We start from the raw sequence: 20,807 nt of genomic DNA, 5'->3' as shown, positions 1-20,807 counted from the left end.
GCTTAAACCATTCAAAAGACACACAGCTGAACATTTAACTTATTATATGCCGTACTAATCTCTGTCCTCATTTTTTGGGGGAGCCTAAATTTTCATGCTAAACTCACGCACTCATCCACAAAGCAAAGCAAAGCAGCCACTTGAGAAAACAAAGCGAGCTGAAGGGGATAGTAATCCTTTCTCGTCTCACAAAGCGCGTGTTTAATCCAATCTGTCAACGAATCCAAGGAATGATTTCTGACTTATTTTTGGGGTCGGCACAACATGCGGGTGGCAACGGGAAGCCCTTGTGCCTTCTTCCTGTTGTCTCACACTTCATAATCTGCCCCGCTCTTAAGAAAACAATAGAACCGTTTCATGGCAACGAAATTCGAGCAACCGAACCCGAAGGGGCGACGTGACGCTGGTCTGTCGGTCCGACATTTCAACCGCAAACAACAGTGCGCTGCTTTCGTGTCGGCTGGATGTGGTTGCGGGGGGGACTCCTGTGAAACAAAGCCTAACCACAATGTCACGCCAAACGACCAAGACTCTTTACGATCGTTACGCTACTTTGCGTAAGTTACTTGAGAGCTTGCGTTCATATCTGCATCTGTCACAGAGCAACCTTGCTTCCCGTATCAGATGAGAAGGAGAGAGAGAGCTACTACCAGAAACATATACCACATCTCCTCTCTCCAAGTACTTCCCCTGTCCCCCCGCAGTGGCTTTTCCTTCTAATGGTACAATGTCACGTGCAAAACAAGTGCTGCTGCTGCTTGTGTTTATCGTTGCGTTTCAACACATACACACACACAGCACGCCCCCAAAAGGCGATGTCAAAATGCGACACTTGAAACCTCCACCAAATTGAAATATCTCCAACTTCCTCATCGAGGAGGGGAGAGATCTTCGCACGCGCTCACAGGCAAAGGGCCAAAAGAATGGTTTTAATTGTGCGTTTTCTCAAGGCGCTCACGCTCATTTCGGGGGGGGTTGTTTTATTCCCGGTGGCCACCGAAATGGAAGTCCTACAACTGCCACCATCACCCGCCCGTGTGGAACCATTTTACTGTGTGTGTGACAACAAAACGCCGTCTGGTGGGCCGTCAACCGGCAAAAACTCAGTGTACGCATAAAAGGTGCTCTATTGTTTCAGTTTCGATTGTAAGATGATAAGATACCACACCACACGTGTGTCTCACCCTTGAGAATGTGGTCAAACCATTTAAATGTTGAGCAAAGAGAAGGGACTGAACAAATCTGGAGGAAACTGTTCATAATTGAATGCATCTGTCACCTTGAATATTCTATGATACTAACTCAAACATAAAACAGCGCCATCTGTTGGGAAATGCAAAAGTGTAAACATATCCATAGTTTGAAATTGATAAGAAGATAGTAGAAAACAGTCTGGTATAACTTGAAATATAGTTTGAAGGTGCTTCTGACTGTTCGGTGCACAGTATAGAACGATGGACAAAAGGGTCGGACAACTCTAAATCCCTTTGCCTTCCGTTTCAAGATGTAAAAAAGTTTAAAACAACCTGAAGTGACCTGCGAGGTAGTTTGCAGATGTAAGAAATGACAATTTTATTTGTTTTTCTTCACTACACAAAACCGATCGGCTCAAACAAAGTAATGTTTGTCGAAAATTCACCACATTTACTATCACAAACAAACCCAACAAAGCACACCAAAGTAGAATTTGTATTTATCCTCTTTAGCAACAACAACAACCACACCATCTACAAAAAATGTATATTCACCGTTTCTCTTCGGTTCGTGCGAAAAATGACCATTATTTGGGGAAAAGGAAATGTTTACAAAGCGTGGTTGCGGCAAAATAAACCGTCCCTAATTCGGCATCGGCAACGGAACGGAACAGCCGCGGTGCAGCACATGGTCAGCAAATGTAAGGAAAAAAATCGCAAAAACAACATATATATCGCCATTCGATCGGTACAGGAGTGTTCCTGTTTTGAAAACGTTTGAAATCAAACGCCACATGCTTTTATTGTGCGTGTGAAATTTTCGAGGCGATGGACTGTATGTCAAATTTTTGGAGTCGCTGATTTTTACTTCATGCTCTATTGTGGAAGCCATAAACAATTTACAATTTACAATGACAATCAGAAACGTCGATATTTGGGGCATTTTTGTATGTACAATAAAGAAAATTCGGAAACGCTTGTTTTCTAGGTCAATATTAGTAACACACTAGCAGCAGCGGGGATTTTAGATCAGTTCCTCGAGGTCAACCGGAGCCGACACAGAGAGTGAGCTCCACTTTAGGGAGGGTAAGTTTGTTACGCCAATTTTGCAACGCCACGACACTGCCATGGCGAAACGAAACGGTTTTACCAACATTGTACGCGCGCGTTAAAAACTGGCGACAGTGCCCGCGTGTTGCGGAAAAACCTTCAGACTGATCGCAATCGCAAGTAGGAAATAATGTTATGCTTCCACGAGCGATTACACACCGTGTAATATTGGCCTGGAGAAGAGTTTTCCAAGAAGCAGCAACAAGCCCGGCAGATGTGCATGTGTGTTTTTCCTTTCTAACGCTTCCACAGTTTCCGTGAAGTACACGACAGCGGAAGCTCCCCACAATCATTACGAAGAATTCCACATCCCACACCTTTATCTACTCGGCAAATGTTTGATTTGTTCTGAGTGCTTTCAAACATAACGTACGTACAACACACATATCTAAATGCAAACAACATTGTTGCTGTTGGCCCGGTTTCATTCCGACGCCGTGTAATCCTATTTGCTCCAGAACAGCGATTTCAACATCATCAGTAGCAGCAGCAGAGCGCACAATACACCGTGCTGTTCCCGGAGACTGGACGGATGATGGAACAAATCCGTTTACAGAATTGCGCGTGGCTTTGATTTTAACCTCACCTAAAGGTACCCAGCAATACAACACCTTCGAACGTCAGGCTAGTGCCTAAACATGGGCCCACAGTTCCAGACATTGTTTGCTGTATACCCCCCCCCCCCCCCCCCCCCCCGGGATTCGTTCGAGGCATTGATGCTGATTTCATGGGAACATTAACTGCACTTCTCCCGCTCCCGTTTCGAGGATTACTCTAGATCCGTGGAAAATCTGATGCGATTCAGACACATTGACTGGGAGGAAATTGGGAGAGCTCACCTTACTAAATGAACGCCATCATAACATCTGAAAATTGGAACTCAATTGCTTATGCCCGGTTTTAGGAGGAATTCCAACATGGCAGCTTTTCTTTTGGGGGGAAATTCCACCAAATGCGTAAAGCCCATAAAGTCATTGTACAACCTTAGAACTACAGTACTGTTGCCCATTCTTGACCGCTATTGATCTATCCAATGGACCATACAAAAACACACACACACACACACACAAAGGAAAAAGCACAACTCACTGTCCGTTTATTACGGATGTTGGAAGTGCTACAGTGACGTCAGCACAGGCAAAGACCGACCATCCGGTAGACTGTTTTGTTTTCTTGCCAATCGTATGATCACCATAGATCTTTCGTATTCCTCATATACGATCATGCAAGTACATAAAGTACAATTACAAATGGTCATTGCGCCCCACCCGGTGTGCAAAGGCGACCGAAAAAGGGAAGTTACCCGGCCCCGGTAGCCGCACCAACGAGGAAGTCATTTACGAACCGGACAAAGAGCGTCGTACCTTGCCATAACGAAAGAGCAACTACTAACTAGAGACTTAGTGTGCTATTGTATGCAGCAGTAGAGTACCGGTCACAGCTGCGTTACCATGGCGATTCGTAAAACAAGAAGTAAAAGTGAGAGTGTAGGTGATTACATGAAGTCGCTGGAGAGCTTCAGAAGAGTGGAGGGCATTGGGACGCTCTAGTGTAGGCGAAGAACGTACTGCTTCGACGGCAAACTGGGGGACACGACGACCGTTTGCGATTGGAGCTGGAATTGTTGGCGTCCAAGAGATGGTAGTCCCAGCGGTGAACGATCGCGCTGCTGTGTTGTCCAGGAAGTTAAGAAATCTACCCTCACGCTTTTGTAGACACTGAATCTCCTTTGCCCGTGTTGCTGGACATTGTGTCTAGAAGTGTGGGCCAATTCATGTGGTTATTCCCCACAGCGGCTGTGGATCATCAGAGCCCTCTAAAACAATCGTACATCGTGTCTCCCTCCTGAGTACCTCTTCAGATCCCGCCGTTGTTTGTGATACACACTGTACATCAAACGTCAAGCAACCGGACGGGGGCAACGTGAAGGCTGATTAATTGCCCCTTTGAGCAGAAGACGAAGAAACACCCGAACCAGACAATGGAACCCAAGAGATCTGCACAGCAGGGGACTCCACATTGTATTCCAGCAGCAGTCGCTTTCGTGGCTTAACACACGTCCGAGAAGACGAGATATGTTGCCACGATTCTTTGCAGACACTTCTCAGATATCGCTAGGATGCTTTTGATGCTGATGCCTTTACCATGTCCTAAGCTATGGCACGGCGAATAGACACTAACCGTCACGATCGGCATCTTCACCGTGACCAGTATCGGCAGCGGTGGGACATACAGATACAGCGATACAGCTTGTGTTGGTCTACCTTCTACGAAACCCCCATTTGGTTTCCCTTTCACCTATGACTAAAGCTGGCCTGGCGTCTAATCTGGAGCAGATCTTGTTGACGAAAACGTGATCGTTTGTTGTGCACCTCCGTAGTACTTCTCCCCCCTGCTCTTACGCGCGCAATTATGAGAGGTACACACCATTTGAATACAGCACCACATCGACCAACAAGATGATCCAGAGAGGTCAGAGATAAATGTGTGACTCGTGTTGGTACATACATCTCAATGAGTCACAGACAACTCACAGTCACAGACAACTCCACTCACTTTCCTTACGAGCTGATGTGTAACGTGGTATTCTCCTCGCAAACACATAATATGTTCGTTGATTACATTATCCGCAAATTTTCAATTATGAATTTCACTTTCCATCACTATCCCAATCGGTAATGACCCGCAGACCTTTCCGCACAGCAACGCAAAGTGTAATTAAATTGCTGACGGACACAACGGGCGGACACTGTCACAACACACACACACACACACACCTCGAGGCTCTCTCAAGGTTAACGTGTCGTACGCGTGAAAGCCAAGCCCTCTTTTGTGCGTCTGCCGGTAAGGCCACGAAGCAAACAAACTAGACGGCGGTAGCGCAGCCTCGAGAGAAGCCTAAACCCGAAGGCACGCCACTCCGTTAGTTCAGCGTCGACTCACGTAATTTTCCAGCAATTCTCTCACGCTCATAAATCCTCGCGAGGTAAAAAAAGTCTAGCGCAAAAACAACACACCTCGCCTCTAGTGGTAGCCATAATTACCCTTATGGAAAAGTAGGCGCACTTCTAGAGATGGCGCATCATGATGATTTTGTTTTTTTTCTACCCTCAGTTTGTGTGTTCTTGTCAGGTTATTAGCTTTTTTGTGTTGGTGTGTTTGTTGTGGTCGTGATGCCACCACATGACACGTGATGCAGTAATTAAAAGCTCCTAAACACAGACATGCACACACACACATACTGCTTCACTTCAAGGATATAGTGAGGGATCCCGCTGCTGACGTTGTTGGAAGGGCTAGTTAAACAGCTGCTGTTAAGCGAATATCGTTATGCCATTAAACAAACTGTGTCTGCTGTTGCCGTGACGAGTTGCGTAAGGCTCGAGCTTGCTGTTGTGTCGTGCCTAAAAACTGTGAGGGTCTTTTTTTGCATACGACGACATTGAACCATGATTAACGCCAAGCTCTTGTCAGACCAGACACAACTCAGACTGAAACTCGGCTACACAAGAGTGGTTCAACAACACGTACAGAGCTTGGTGCTACGAAAGCTCTATCGTGAACTCTCGGTCAAGATTTTGAGTTGTGTTCAAGTGACAGAGAGAGAAACATCCTGAATCCAACAGAAAATATGACTGCCCAACTAAAAGGTTCCATCTTAGGGCTATTCCTTTTCATCCATCAAACATTCCGATGAAAATGAAACCATTTTGTCTTTCGGTCCTCCTTATTCCGTTCCTCTTCCTCCAGACACACATCCGGCTCACAACAAACGTCTGTTCCATCATCATGTCTCCGCTTGTGTTTACCGAGAATCAATTCTTCACCAAATGATTGATGTTTGAGGCCCAAGAGCGCACGTTACTCCGCGTGATCCACTGCCAAAAATTCGGACCATTACACATCTCTGCGAGACGCAAAATGGAACCATCGAAGGAGCGTGAAAAGAAGTTACAGAACACAAAACCGGCCCACTATTATGAATCAGCATCTTGCCGGAGCCGCTTTTTTGTTCGTTGGTGGCAGAAACCTGCAGAACATAAACTTGACCACGCGTGATTGTTTGGCGGGTTGCACTTTATACTGCTGCTTAATGGTTTTGGTTCTGCCCTCTTCTTGCGAGTGACTTGTGCTGCACACACCCGCAGGAAGATTATTTGGAATGATTTAGTGTAATTTGTGCCCACCTTTGAAACTTTGACTCAAAGGAATCAACTCGAAAGAATTTATTCCTCCTCTCCAAATTGCACAGCATCCTCTAATAGCACCCAACCGAAAAGGGCAGTTGGGTTGGTTTATTTTTGGAAGCAGGCGCCATCCTCAGGCCTCCGGGCAATGCTGCTGCTGCTGCTGCAGTGTGTGGAAGCTTTCGAGTGCAAACCGGTTTTTTGGAGTTAGCGATCCTCCAAAAACAGTCAACAGTCGGATGAGAACGCGATCGACAAGATAAACCATTCCGAAGCGTCAAGGGGAAGTCCCGTGCGAGTCCCGTAGCAAAAAGCAAGACAAAACCACATCGAATCTGCTGGTTGTAATTTGGAGTTTCTTGAAATTTTAGTTCAAAATCTACAAAAAGAAAAAATCGTAGCACAATTTATAGATTGAACGCCACAGCGCCGCTCGTGATGTAGGTCGTGATTTTCTGCAATTCAGTTTGTGTTGTTCGTGTCTCGGAAGTATATAATGAAGCCGATCTGCGGTTGATCAATTACAACTAATCAAGATTCGTTTTCCTATTGCTAACGTCACACAGTGTTCGCAAGAGCATTAGGAAATGTAACACAAATTTCAAAAAGCAACAATCTCTCGTGATTTGCAGTTGGAAGAATAATTGGAAAACACAGTTACATCAACAATGATCTCCAAATGCGCGGTGTGCAGGCCGTCGCGTTCGATTCGTTCCAGTTTAATTCGATTATGGAACCTGAAAGCGACTCCAAAGTTGCCAACCCACCTCCCCCCAAGTAGGCACAGAAAACAAAACCTTGGAAACCATTCGTAAGGTACGCGATGGTGCAGGCAACGGGCGCTTAATTCGAGCAGCCGATCTTGCACGACTAGTCTCTCAATTGTATGGCAACTACCGGTGACTCGAAGATCAGACAACCAGAGCTCAACTTCCAATATCTTCTTCCAAAGTCTACTACCGAACAGCCAACACATTTGTCAGACCAGAGTGTTCAGAGTGCTCCTTCCCTGGAGGGCTCTCTAGTGTTCAATTGTGGTGAACGGTAAAACAACAAACTTCCAATCCAAACCACACGAAATCATGGTTTCTTGCGATCGCGATGAGGAATGGAGGAGTTTGGCCTTTTTTGAAAGGCAATACCCTAACTGGGTTAAACTCCACCGGAGGGAGTGGGATTGAGTGTCCACTGGAAACGGAAAAGCAATGACCACCGCCTTCCTCTACACCAAAAAGCTCCACAGACATCATTTGGGATGACCGCGAAAACTACTCCCCGCACATTTAGCTGGCCTGGTAATTGTTTTCTGTGAACGTAGAAGACCAACAAACAGATCTTGCCAAGTTGATGTTTGGACGAGCCTACTAACGACTGACTTGAAGAGCGTAAAGGTTTTGGAGGGATACGAAAGGTAAGTCGACATGAGTTTGGAAATGTTTGCCCGCTTGCTTAGCGTATGACTGTAAATTAGTGACATTGAAAGCATGGTTGCACAGTGGCCAATGTTGCATGATGGAACTCAACTTCACTGCCGGGAGTTGGTAAGTGGTGGTTCTGCTCTTTAAGGTTTCGAACGAACCCACGAGTTCGAGTGCGTCTCGAAAGATCACCAGACAAATGATTAGCAATCAACCGTTGCCGGAATGGCCTTATTGAAGAGAGAGTTGTAAATTATTACAAAGTGAAGTTGAGGTTTGTACGATTTTGGAGATGAAAATTGACTCCCAATTATGTCCATCATCATCAACACTAACTAACTGTTTTTAACACTTTTTAAGTAGATTCCACTGCACATTTGTCGGTTGGTGGTATTCACATCAACAACCCCTTTCCAAAGAGAGTTACACTTATATAAACCCATGTAAAGCCTTTCAAAGAGCGGAATCCATTTACCAAACAGGCCCTTCATTTCTTCCCGCAACAGTGGACAGTAAGATCGCGAATGGAAAAATAGATCACAATGAACAACTATTGGCACTAAAGGGGGGGGGGGGGGGGGGAGGTGTGTGTATCGTGTAATCGAGGTGATATAATGGCAAACGATACAACACGCCCTGTGTCGCGCTTGCAACATCACTTTGAAAAACCTTTCATGAGAAGCAGCGTATCTTATGGCAAGCGAGCGAGTAGTTGCAGCGAAACGCCAACAATAGAATGTGAGGAATATCTTTCGCTTTTCCCTCTCTCTCTATCTCGGTTGGAGGTTCAATTAGCAAATAGTTGACGTTGGTCCATGAAACACTATCAATCCTCACGTGAGCGATCTCAGATTAACTCAGGTTTCGATGGCTCGAAGTTCGATGATGTTCTTTTCGCCGTGCTCGACAACCATTTATTGGACACCTTTCAACGCATCTTCATCGCTTGTGATTAATTGCTAGCCAGCTGATGTTTGAGCGTTTCCAAACCAAGAAGTGGTAACAAAAAAAAGCATTACTACCACAACCAGGCAAAGAAACCGAGCAAAACCCCCGCGGGGCCCACAGTATCGCCGAGATCCAATTCTCATGTTCTAATTCCCAGACGCGATTAGCGCGTGATCCACAAATGGCATTACACGCGATGAGGAAAGATGAGCCCCCAACGACGAAAAGCAACTAACAACAAAAAAAAAACAGAACAGTGATGAACTACCTCGCCACTCGGGGATGGAGGAGCTATACAGTGAAGCGCGGCATGGAAAATGCTCCCACCAAGCCCGCGGTCAGGTCGGTCACGGGATGGTACAACGTCACCCACCCGCTGGTTGTTGGATGGGAAAATGGAAAATGATTTGCCCACCATCACAAATTATGGAGAGAAACCCGGCGCCACGAAGAAGCGGACCGAGAGAAAGCGTCTTCTCTCATTCGCGTGACCTGCATTTAGGAGTTAGTGGAGGGACGACGATGAACGATCGAGGCCCCAAAGAAGAAGGTTGAACACCAAACATACTTGCTGTCCACTCTCATTACATAAATTAAAGTTTTCGCTATAGCTCGGTTCTAAACTACTTTCTGCCAGAACCGCCAACGACACAAAATCCAAAATCTTTCGTGTCACACAACGCTACCCTTCGGGAGCGCTACATTATCGAGACTTAACGAGGGATAAGCATGATTTATTGATGACCCTAGAGTCCGGGAAGGGGGGAGGGGGGGTCGAGGGGACCCTGTGTGACTCGCAACGACACATCGGGGTCAGAAAAGGTATTAAGCCACCAGAGGTCGACACACGCCAACAATCCGAACGCAACACCGAATTTCCCCTCGGTGTAAGGCACCACAACACGAATCGACCTTCATAATCTGAAGTTGATTTGAGGCGCTTAGTTTTACACCCCCCAACGATGTATTGCAGAAAGTTTGGGTGTGTGTGCGAGGTCAATAATGCTTAATTTGATTAGCACTTCAAGGCCCTTTTGCCCTTGCCCAACCCAAGAGTGGGGCAAGGTACCGGAACGGAGACTATTTTGCAAATGAGTAGCCGCAATGGTTCTTTACTCCACGTTCGCGATGGGATATGGTGCCAAGACATCAAGCAGGTAGGTTAGCCGCTAAATCCAATCAGATCAGAAATTCAACAAAGCAGGGAGCGGGGGAAAATGGTTGTCTAAATAAATAATGTTTGACAGTTTCCAACACGGGTTAGATTGGATTAGTTTTCGGATTTAATCATTCGACAGAAGGAGGGAAAAAAGGAAATTGTTCTATCTCGGTTCGGAGGGTTTTGGAGAGCTAAGTTTTTAGTTACTGCTTCGCAGAGGGTTCGCGTAACAGAGACACAACGGTCTCAGCACAAACCCATGTAGAGGAGCATATCTAATTAAACTTGTATGACTCGCATAATAATTTCACTCCACACCCTTCACAACCTACTGGTTTCAGCTTCGGAGCAGAGAAAGACTGCAAGTCCTTTTTTGGAAGACCGACATCGTCGTCGTCGTCGTCGTCCAGTTGTTGCATCCCAGGCGAGAGCATTTCTTTCTCCTACATGATGTAACTTCCCGGTACGGCACACCACCTCGCAACTGGGGAAAACTTCCATCCACAGAGCAAGGGGATCGAGCGATCTATTGCACACTTTTTATCCGACTCAGACGACGACGTTTTTATTCGTGGAGTTGTCACGTCACTTCGCTGTGCAATCTTATCTCCTCACCCCTAATGGATGACAATTTTCTCGTGGAAATTTTATCAAGCAAATTGAATAAATTGACACACCAACCAGCGAGGTAGTAAGCCCTTCCCATGCTTCTAATTTCCAAGAACCAGGTAGCAAGGATGCCCAAAACGTCTCTATTACCTGTCCTGCTGGGCACTTCTCGGCAAAAAAAAACCTGATACCGAGTGTGATGTTGTGACCCAGTTTGTGTGCCGGAGTTTTCCCGCAATCGTCCATATTTGATAGATCATTTTCTCCAACCTCCAATTTGCACAGCAGCGAGGGAAAGAGTTGCTATCAATTATGCAACACACCGGTTTGCCTGATAGACAGGATCCGCCAAACGGTATCCGATTCGATACCTTCCCTTCCCTGCTGCTAGCGTGCTAACTGAAGGGGCAGATGGTTAGATATTGAAACAATATGGAAAGGTTTTGCCCCGTCCCAACGACCTCCATTTTTTGCCCAAGATATGAATATGAATGACTGATTAGATTTGCAAAGCTACAGATTGGAGGATTGGCTTTAACAAAAAAAAAAAAACATCAAAACATGACCTCTCTTTTATAACATATTCGGAAAAAGAGCATCCAACTGTTACTTAATAATGGAAGTAGTACCCCCATCGACACCATTTGCATAGGTAATAAAAACCATTAAAAATGATAGCTTCCACAGCAAAACAACATGAAAAACATCGATCGATCGAGCACACTGTCGGTCGGTCTGTATAAATAATAAACCAACATTTAAATGCATCTTAATATGCACAGACACGCGGCAGATGATCTTCGTCCCGCCGAAAAAAAAGTGTTGAACGTTGAACATTGCCGGTTATTCGCGCGCAATACTGGGGCGCCAATTTCCATAAGATTTCGATCCGATTTCCTCATTATCATTTATCGTTGTGCCTTTTTTGTGTGAGTGTATTTTGGTGAGGAACTAAAGCAAACGCAGAGTCGCCACAAAACCTCCCAAAAATACATCTGCCTGCATCCTTCGAGTGTTCTGCATATTTAGCAAAAGCTCTCCTCCCTGCCGTGACAGCCCCCACAACAGCTTGGTTTTATGTAATTCCCACCTATTATCTCATATCCATACATTCGCACACCGGAAGTTGCTTCGGATGCTTTCGGTGCAGCGTGTGCGTGTGTGCGAATTTTTGGGGGGCAAAGATCGCTCCTATTACGTGTTCCGAGCCTCACGCTTAACCTATAGTAAAAATAACATGAATATTGATATCTCCCCGGCATCAGGATCATTTGCATAGCGTTCACATTTGCGAATATCTTTCTTCGCGCTGATTTCTTTTGGTACCTCTCTCATGCTTTAAGGACCGCAATTTGAAGTGAATATTTAGGCCAGTAGTGAGAAAAGCGAATTCATTAAAAAAAACGCGTTTGCTTAATGATAATTTTAAACCATCATTTTCATCGCCGCGAAACAAACAACTAGCCATTTATCATTAAAATAGCATGAAAAGCATGTACCCAAATCAAATTCGGCGCTGGCGACATTTGACCTGCACTTTGCTGGTTGTTGGCGTTAGGGAGACGCTTAAGAAGGGTGAACGATGGCTTTTAAAATTAATTTATAACCCATTGACCACACCACCACCACAAAGAATGGGATGGTGAGATTTCTTTCTCTAGCCAGTCGATTGCGAGAAAGTTCTTCCAGCTGGTTCCTGCCTGCTCCACTTGAGGAGCGTTTTAAGAGACGTTGATTAAAAGGGATTTATTGCGTTATTTATGGGCGTTTGCGTGTTAACAGTTTGACCCTTTTAACTAGCAGCAGCAGCAGCAACAGCGTGAAAAAGGGAACAGATTTTCATTTTATGGTTAGCTCTATTTTCTCAATTTGAAGACAATCTGATAACTACTCTCCCACCCATGTGTCAGTCAGGCTGTCAATTACTCAAAAAAAAATTTTTGTTTGGTTTTTTCTTAAGCAACGGAAAGAATTAGATTTCTTCGCAAAAGATCAAACTTTAGTTCGTGAAATAGTAATAAAAACCTGATTGAAAGATAATTGCTTGATTTTTCCACTCTTTTTAATGTTCTCTCATACCCCTATACGGAAATTCGTGCATCTGCGTGTGGTGATGGCCCCGTACCAGGGAGCAAATGAAGGAAATATTATTCCACGATCGATCGAGCCCCGTTCCAGCTCGTTTGTGGCTGGCTTTCGTCGTTCGCCATAATAATAATGCTGTGCTGTACTCTTTTTTTCTGCAACCGGCCCACGAAACGGACGCGTACAGTGCAGGAAATAAAAACATAAACCCATACACGCGCGCGCGCACAATCCAATCTTTTTGTGGTGTGTGAAGCCGACCGTTGCCTGTTGGCTGCTACGTGTTCCTGTTTCTTGAAGGAACACAGACCCACCCGCAAAGCGAGACCAGCGAGAAGGTGGTTTGATGATTTTTCCCCGTCCGTTCCCATGCGTGGTGCGTGTTTTCTTATTTTAAACCGTTTGCGCTGCGCGGCACTACTCCCTTGGCCGGCCGTGCGCACAGCACAGCACAGTAACGCAAAGCAAACGCGCGTTTCGGTTGCATGAATTATTCTCGCATTTGATTTTGATTATTATTGTTTCACGGCGCGACTGTGCTGGTGCTGCTAAATCGGTCGTTCAACCACCACTGCCAACACACAAACACACACACACTTGTGCCACCCAGAGAGAGAGAGGTGCGTTTAAGCAATAGAATGTATCCCTTTTTAGCCAATTTTTTGTGACAATTTAAAACAGTTCTTTTACCACCCTGTACATTATCCGTGGACACCGAACCAAAAAAAAACACTCACTAACATAAATAAAGACGGAAAAAGATGACGGCCCCATAACGAGGAGTACGTTAATTTTCACATCATTTCACCCGACCGCGCGCAAATGAATCTTCCGGGCAATGGGGAGCGAGTTTGTTTGTCTTCTCCCCACCCCACGTTGGCAGTAGCGATCGTGGCTGAGAAGAACAAGTGGTTGTAGTAGAACAACTTCTCATCACTCTTGGTTCGTTTTTTTTGGTACCACACCGCAAGTAGTGGTGTGCGTAATGAATTGCGGCGCGATCATCGAACTTTCCTCTTTCTCCTCCAGAGCATGAAACGCAGCTTTTCTCCAGCTGTTTTTTCCTCTTCTCTTCTTTACCTTTACACTAACACACACACACACACGCACAAACACAACCACCGGATGCTGCAGAAATGGTTGGATACAAATGATCTTTCTCCGGTGGCCCTGTGCCAGCCCATGAAAGTATTTGTGTGTGTGTGCGTCCGGTTGGTGGTAAAGGTTCGTTCTAAGCGGATCGGGAACAGATGAGATCAAACTGGGCGAGTAATGCAGGGAGGACAGGTGTGCGTGTTGCCGTATATGTGTGCGTGTGTGCGAGCGTTAGAGGAAACCGTTTGATGGATGGACTAGCATTGTACCTTCCTAAACCTTCATTACAAAAGGTTCAATTAGTGTGTTACAGAACGTACGAGAATTCGTACAATTTGTGAATAATCTGTCCTATTATTATAGCACAAACTGTATTTTTTTTTTAATATAAAATCATTCTTGGTGCCTTCACAACACAAATCCACGTCAACCGGACCAACAATACAGTGTTTCTTGTCACACTTCACTGTACTGTACTAAAACATCATTAAAAGCTCCACAAAACCAACACAATCGATTGGCACTGGCCAAAAAACCTTTTGAACCACTTATTTTCACTGTTTTATCACATCACACTACCCCCAATGTGGCCCACGTTTTTCGATAGTTGCTCATAAATATTTTGATGAATTCACTTGATTTTTGCTGCTGTTAACTTTTTTTGGTACCTTTCATATTACACGATACGGATTCAAATTGCCACGCATTTACGGTAAAACGTACATTTAGACTCTATGGTGTTGTGCTGCTTGCTTGCTCATTACAATTATTGCCCGCTATCGGTCGCGATCGGTCGAGTTGGCAAACGGAATAATAACGGAAATAAAAATAAAAACAACAACTCCCGCACGAAGAAAAGTGCACACTACAACACCACGATACCCGAGACCGGGAATATCCGTTCACACGCGGCGGCAACGACTCACGACCAATCCACGCAACGGCTCAAAATGAACTGAGCGACAGTCGGTGTGTGTCCATCTCTCACCAGCAGCTTCCCAAAGCGGCGAACCAACAAGCAACTGAGCGCATATGTGTTTTGTGGATCCGCTCACCTGCTCGCTCGCTCTCGCTCTCTCTCTCTGTGTTTGTTTTTCTAATTCTCACTACCTTTGTTGCTCACACGCTCAGTACTTCTCGCAACATCACTGTACAATGCTAAAGCAAAGGTTCAACCGAGCTTCGATTGAATTATCAGTGGAAATGAAAAAAATATTGCTGATATCTAATATAGATTTTATTCTAGAAGACGGTAAGCAAAATAGAACAAATAAACTTTTCACAGTCACGCATTTTACCCCACAAAAAAAAGCATCAACGTCATCCGTGAGCTCTGTGTCGTGAGATAAACAAACAAGCAGCAGCAAAGTGAGAGCCTCCATTTACTGCTCACTGCAGCGCATGGTGAGATAGAGAGAAAGAGAGCGAAAATCGGGCAAATCGTACTCATCGTGTGAAAAGTTCTCTCCGAGACCACGTTCTCTTGCACTTAGGGAATAAAAATCGTTCGCTTGCGTCAAAATCTCGTAAATGGAATTTATTTTGATATTACAAATATAGTAAGGATTAATTTCTCGTTAATGAAACGTTTGAAATGTATCATGTAAATCCCAAAAATATATCAAAGACTCTTTAGCTTGTACCGAGACACGCAATGATGATTGTGTCATAGCGTGTATAATGTTTACGATGTCTCAGATAAACATCAACCTATCTACGGCTCATGTACGCGTAGTGCTAATTGCTCACATTCGCAATTCGGATCGAAACCCGTATCGGGATGTTAAACGATAGCACTAAACGGTGTCATGTTGACTCCCGTGTGGCACAACGATTGGGCACACACAACAATATCACATGAGTTCGTTTGCCATGTGTTTGTTTTCTTCCTTCCTCTTACACCCAAAACTGCAAGCTTTCCTTCATATTTCATTCATCTCATACCGTCCACTACCATATCGTGTTGTTGCACAGTTTCGACAGTCGTGTACATTTTCTTCTATTTAGATATTTGATTAGTTTGTTTTTTTTTATTCTTATTTACAACTTGCAAAACATTGACACACTATTTAGAAACACGAAAAAAGGACCATCTTTCGCATGGATCACCAGATACAATCAACCAACGAGTAAGCAAAAAAGCAGCGAAAGGTTTTCACTCGATCCGGCAAACAAGTGAATCGCGTTACGATGCAGAATTGGATGGATAAAATGATTCGCTCTCGCAAGCCTGCCACTGCCAGAGATTGGTTGGCTTTCGCTAATGGAACGAGTAAAAAAAACCTCTAAAAGCCCTGTGTGAGCGCGTGTGTCTATATAAGACTCAACAGAAATTGCACACAAACAGCAACACAACACATACGAAATTTCGCACATACGGAAGCATTGCCAGAACAAAAACACACAGCGACCAAAGTATTGTGAAAACTAAACTGTCGAAGTTAAAATTAACTCTGCTCATCGGAGAATGCAAAACAAAACAAACAAAAGTTAATGGAAAAAATAGCACGTTGCACTCAGAGCAAAGTGAGTGTCGGTGTGTGAGTTTCCGTTCCTGGTGGAGAGATGTTTTTATATTTTCAGTTTCGTTATATTTTCTTTTTGCAACCGTTCATATACAAAGATTTAAAAATAAGCTTCCAAAGAGGGCCACACTACCACAACAATTCTGCAGTGTACACGGGCGGCTGCTTGTACGGCAATTTTGTAAATGATTCTTTGGGCGGAACTAGAAGCATTCAATAGTAAGTGTGATTCTTTTTTTATAAGACTCGAGAAGTACAACAGGGAATGACTTTGGAAAAAATGACACGGAAGAATTGTGTTGAGTTCAGCTTCCTTTCGATTTCGATTTCACATTTTCCATTCACGAAACGCACACATACATTTCTGTCATTGCCAAAAAAACAAACAATACTCAAACATATACTACTGTAAAGTATTACAACAAGAAATCCAAGAAGACACATTCAATGAACACCAAAGTCCATCAGTTTCGTTCGTTTTTTTCCCTTTGTTCGTTACGGCATCAACACAATCAGTTGTTTCAGTTAGTGTCGAATCTTCCCAAAAGGTCAGCCAACAGGACTTTCTGTCGGACGACGGTCTTTCTCAATGGGTGTCCCTTTTTCCTGTGTTGCTTGTTTCCACATTTCGTTACATACGCTTTGTCTTGCTCTGTGAGAAGTGACCGGTGCGAAGATAACTTTCATTGAAGGCACAGAACAACCGAAAGCAAACTGAGTTCCAACGTTTTGTATCAGCAGTTTGCCTCACTCGATTCACGGGTACTACATTGGGACATTGCTTCATGAGCAATGAGTTTAGGGAATGATATAGAAAAAGGTCTAAACCTTCTTAATCAATCACTAACAGATAAGGAGTGCGATACGATGACAACATTATTCTATTCTTCTTCTCGAGAGCCTTTGGGTGACCTGTGTGAGGGAATTAAACTCACTCTCCAAGAATGGGTTCTAAGCCTGTTCTCCAAAATAAACGCTCTAATGGAAAAGGGTATCAGCATCTAGCACCTAACTAAAGAAAGATAGCTTATCCAATTGAATGGAATTCCTGGAGCAGGAGATCCTTATTGGATAGACAAAATTCGACAGTTAGGCGAATTTCATTCCCTCCAATTGAGGCGTAAAACAAAACATTGAGAAAATACTGGCACATCCAACAACAATTTGACATCATTTTAGCGAAATTGTGTTCATCAAATCAATCGATGATTACAACCATTGCAATTAATTGAACCGAACGTCCTAAATCAATTCTTAAGTCACGAGCGTCCGTTACACGTTTCATCATCTATCTTGACCTAACCTATCCTTCCTAAACGTCCGTTCTGAAGAAAAACGAACCGAAACCTGATCGGATCCGGTAAAAGGACCCACCCTCTCTCGACCAATTGTCCCGTCCTTCGATAAACGTACAATTAAATTAACCACGCTGTAGGTGGCGACGAACCCCCGCCAGACCTATGCCGGCGGTTTCGCTTCTCGGGACGTTTCGGGTTCTTTCTTCTTTGGCGCTTTGCTTCTTTTTCATCCCGTTTTCTTAGGGCTTCCAATCAACCGACAACACCTGGGATCAAGTTTGACGTCGGCGGTGAACGATTTCATCCAATTCTCGCATTCAATTTCACAGGATCTTCGGTGAATTGATTTCTTGCCTCTCTTCCTTCAAATCGAATCTTCCTTTTTTGACGGTGTGTGTGTGTACGTGCGCGCGTGTGAGTGCAACTAATGGAATTGCTGTTTCACAGGTTCACCTTTCGTCGGGATGAATGAAGCTCTAAAAAGGGTTTTTGGTGGATTTAATTGAAATAACACGTAAGTGAGATGAAACACTTTATTCTGGTAGTAAGATTTAAAAGAAATTTTCCCAAACGGCCAGCTCACTTTCCAAGCAAACAAATGTTGCCGCTGAAATATAATTACATCCATGCGTTTAGCCACGGTTTTAGGAAGAAAGGGAAAACTTTTGCAATATTGCAATCTTTAAAACCTCCAAAAACAAAACAAGAACAAAGCGCTTCTCTATTTCCAAGGAAACAACATTAAATCTTGCACCGAAGTGCCGAAAAGTTTTATCTTCCCGGTAGCACATCACACACATCAGCGCGCAGAAGGGAAAAGTCGGACTCGTCTTTCTCTCTCTCTCTCAGTCCGCAGACCCCTGTTGCACTGCATGTTTGCTCCACCGACACACCGACACTTTGATCTCGAAACGACACGAAATTATTACCGACCTGTCAGGAGGTATTTTCGCCCGTCTTTGCAACTAAGCCCCGGAGCAGCAGCCTGGCGTCAGCATTAGATGTGGGACCATTCATCTTCTGTGTTTGGGCCTTGGTTCTTACAAGCCTTATCGTCGGTCCGCTTGCTACTTCGTCGTTCCAACAAATCCCTACAAAGAAATTTGTTCCCACTGTCACTGTTCTTTTTATTTTTTGTAATTTAAAGGTGTCGACTTCTCTTTTCCCACTAGAGCAGCCGCCTCTGTACTGTTCACAGAACGTACGCTCTGGGAAGCGGTGGTAACAAACTCTTCGCTGCCTACTTCAGTTCTTCATTAGCTGCTGTCCTTCCAGCGACACACAGCGCCATCGAGACTCCATCCGACCGACCGACCGACAGTGCGCAGGAGAAATGGCTCGAAATTAGCCAAGTTAGAAAGTACATCCTTGACAGGGGAACAAACTTTTCGTATCCTTCTTCGTCGCTGGCGGGCGCGCACAGAGCGGCACAACACAACTAACGCGACCTGACTGATTAGCCGGTGTATGAGCAGAAGCCAAGTAGAGCAAAAAGGTGAGTTTTGTAGGGCGGAAAAGTTTCGACACTTTGGAGGATTGCCACTGTTTGGAGTTAACAGTAGAGAGATGAACGGGAAATTACTTTAACGCACTGAAATCTTAATGTTTTTGAAAAAAAAAATAGAGTGAAAAGTCTTTCAAACTACATCATTTAAGTAAGCGAAATACAGCATTTTAACGACTTTTACAGTTTAGAACACTTTGAGACTTGAACAGTGCCCATTACATGTAAGCAGATATGACTTATTGGAGCTCGAAAAACTCTCCAGTATATCATATCGTTGACCGACTTGGAATTATATATCGTCCAGACACAATTCCACGACGCGCGAGGCAAGAGCATCGACATTGAGACCAATCAATGACCTTTCCTTTCCTATCCGTCTACCACCGTTCTTCCCGATAAGACTTTTAGTGCAATGTTGCAGGAACTCGGTACATTTAGTGCGCTACCGTGTTGAGTGCCCATGTACCCCCCCATTGGGGACCTCGGGGGCAGCACGTGTTTATGAGTAACGGGAATGGAGCCTCCTTTACGATCGCTCAGCACGATACACAAACAGATTGAATTCCGATGTCGCGATGAACGCCGGCAAAGCCGTCTAATAGGTGATACGATTCTCCAGAGAGTTCGTCGTTCGTGTGTGCGAGCCATAGATCCAAAATCTTTCATCAAGCTCACCCGAAACTCTAATCAGCCTACCTCCCCAACTGGGGGAACTGCGGGCCGTGATTTACGGCGTTCGGTCATCGCCGGAGGACACATTACCAGCGGCATTGGGTCAAACGCCGTGCATGCCGAAGAGACATTGACACTCTAACGGCACAGACACAAAACAGCAGCACATCCCGTGGGGGACGCGCATCGCTAACGGACCAGGGACACCTACGGTAGCCTTACTCTAGGTTGATTGGGTTCTGTCTGTGTGTGCACGTTCCACGCCTCTATCACTTCCCCCTCCCTTTACGGAGGCCATATTTGGTTTTCAATTTTGTTTGTCTTCCCCCAAAAACGTTCAGTTCAGTGACCGATTGAAGTGGAAGTGCTTTCAGGGGGGAGGTGTTTTTATCGAGAACGCAACGAACAGCCAACGGTGAGGTAAGCAAATGACCCCTAAAGCTACATCTCTCTTCCCCGACGCAGGGGTGTGCGTAGTACTTACGCAACATTATCGAAGGCTCTCCTGCACTGCCACTCGATATCGTTTCACTGCCCACCATGGACCGGATTTGATTTGACAGGGAATATATTGCCTTCCGGAGCGGGCGGGATGGGCAAATGCGTAATCGAACGGTCAAATATTTGCAATTCGGAGGATTCGGAACATCTGACAATATCGAGCGTTGATTCTTTCCGGTGTGAGAGAAATGGCCATCACTTACCTAAAACGAGAATAGAAAAATAGAAACGAAATGATTAATATAGATCCATTGGACAATAATTATTTGGATATTCATTTACACATTAAAATGTACAAATTATTTTAATTTAAACTGTTTACTATCTGGGCGGATTTATCTTAAATTAAAGAAAAGGCGAAACTTAACTTGCGATGGTGCTCTAATGCGGCAAATGAATCAGATCAGCAAAAAGGGACCAAGAAACGCGTTACAAACGCGTGTAACTTTGTATAAGTGTGACAAAAAAAGGGCGACAGAAAGAAAAGGACAGAGCACTAA

The 20,807-nt window shown here is 44.6% G+C and overlaps 1 protein-coding gene across 10 annotated transcripts in view; it reads right to left on the bottom strand.

The window, feature by feature from the left end:
• The window catches only part of LOC120958923 (MOB kinase activator-like 2), a 111,808-nt gene that overhangs the window by 61,967 nt on the left and 29,034 nt on the right, over positions 1–20,807 (bottom strand). For 2 of the 10 annotated variants that reach the window (XM_040381999.2, XM_040382000.2), the window contains exon 1: positions 14,473–14,765. The exons of 5 other annotated variants lie outside the window; for them this stretch is intronic. The gene's annotated coding sequence lies outside the window, so the exon portion shown is untranslated. Of the gene's footprint in view, positions 1–14,472; positions 14,766–20,807 lie in introns of those variants that run through there. 3 more of the 10 variants (XM_040382001.2, XM_040382002.2, XM_040382003.2) reach the window with 2 other exon arrangements.

Source organism: Anopheles coluzzii, chromosome 3 (assembly GCF_943734685.1).
Source record: "Anopheles coluzzii chromosome 3, AcolN3, whole genome shotgun sequence".
Taxonomy (NCBI): Eukaryota; Metazoa; Arthropoda; class Insecta; order Diptera; family Culicidae; genus Anopheles; species Anopheles coluzzii.
The sequence above is the reverse complement of the archived record's forward strand: the minus strand, read 5'-3'. Positions and strand labels throughout refer to the sequence as shown.